The sequence below is a fragment of the Anneissia japonica genome, unplaced genomic scaffold (genome assembly GCF_011630105.1).
Source record: "Anneissia japonica isolate Jap-2015-1 unplaced genomic scaffold, ASM1163010v1 scaffold287602_len1038180_cov171, whole genome shotgun sequence".
Lineage (NCBI taxonomy): Eukaryota > Metazoa > Echinodermata > Crinoidea > Comatulida > Comatulidae > Anneissia > Anneissia japonica.
The window spans coordinates 642,222-643,878 of record NW_022734061.1 but is presented as its reverse complement, the minus strand read 5'-3'; positions in this window follow the sequence as shown (position 1 = coordinate 643,878).

The following is a 1,657-nucleotide window of genomic DNA, read 5'->3' as shown; positions in this document are numbered from 1 at the left end:
CACTTATCAAGGATAGGCTTGAGCCGCTCGAACATTCACACTGCTGGATCACCTCTCTCAATAGTAAGAGTGATAGGGCCTAGTACAGTGTATTACTGATCTTGTATCTTATTAAATGTATTCATTCATAACACATGGTGATCAGTGGTGGCACTAGCGGGTGATTAAGACCCCCTTCCCCCTATCATTTGGGAGCTGCGATGTCCCCCATGATTTCAATAATCATCATTGTTTTATTTTATTGTTTGTTCATTATTTTACTTTTATCGATTCTTAATATGTATCTATGACATAGGCCTATCTTAATTTCATCCATGTAGCTTCTGTATTTTTCCTACAAATAACCACCAACAGAGTCCTCTTCCTGATTTCCTGTATATTTTTACAACCTATAATACAGTTGAAATAATGTTCCTCGTGAGTCGTTGGTGATGATGTATTTAGGCTTTCCACAGACCATATATCCTACCAATCGAGTGCATTCTCTGGGGTTTCCCCGTGTACAGTAGTTGATACCGCAACTTCAACCGAGAGTGGCGTGGCTTCTTTTCTTTTAGATAGTGACGTCATACAAGTATTACAATTCACAGGATTATCACAGTTTTCACACAGCGACAATTTAATTATTAAAGTGCAATTTTCCGGCATTTAGAAGTCCCCAATTTTTTTTTAAAGTTTCTCACCTGAGCGTAAACTAATGGGGCTCAGGTGGATACAGTAATTTTCGTATATTTTTGTACAGTATTAAACTGCCATCCGGCGTGAAATAGTCTAACATTTTCACAATGTCTTACCCCAGCCTCAACCATGCTGGGCTGAGGTGGATGATAATTTACATAAATTCTAAGCATCCAAGTAAGCTCCATCCATGGTGGGGCTCAGTAGGTGGATATGGTATTTCAAGTTCTATTTTCTCAGTAACTCAGTAAAAAATAAAAAAGCATTATAAGGTAATTTATGTTTGCCGGGCACAAAATACATTTGGACGCTCATTTTATGAGCATCCTTAAATCCTTGATACGCCACTGGTATTTAAAATTCAACGTCTGCAGCAAAGCTTTCAAATATTTTTTTTTAGCAAAGCTTTCAAGTATTTTTTTTTTTTTTTCAAATGTCTAAAAGCGCTATTTTACCGTCGTGGGACTGAAGTTGGCGTGGCCCTTCTAGTATTTAGAAACACCATGTCTGTCAGTCTGAGAGTGCCATTTCCGACAACAGGGGTTCCTATTCTTAAAAAAATCTCATTTGGGTGGGGGAACACCCTCGCAAACCCTTCTCCCAGCTCGGGCCAACGACCTGAAGTACCCCTGTGGGACAGCTTAGTGTCCCCCTCCCCCTTCCCAATCAAATATATCCCAGAGCCCGAAAAGCACCGCCTCCCTCGGTTGAAGTCGTTTTAGCACTTACCCTGATAGTCACGTATTCTGGAATGCTGCCCTCTTTCGAACAGCAACATAATGACTACAGTACTTACTGTATTGAATTCTAATACGCCTAAGTGGGTGCTGCTGAATAGTGATGACGCCAGTCAAAGAGAGTCCCACGGCCGGCAGAGTCACCGTGTTGAAGAAGAGTTAATATAATGAATATAATGAACACTCCCCCACCCACAGATGACCGGAACGCCTGACGTGGAGTCAGGGGTACGGGGCCAGGA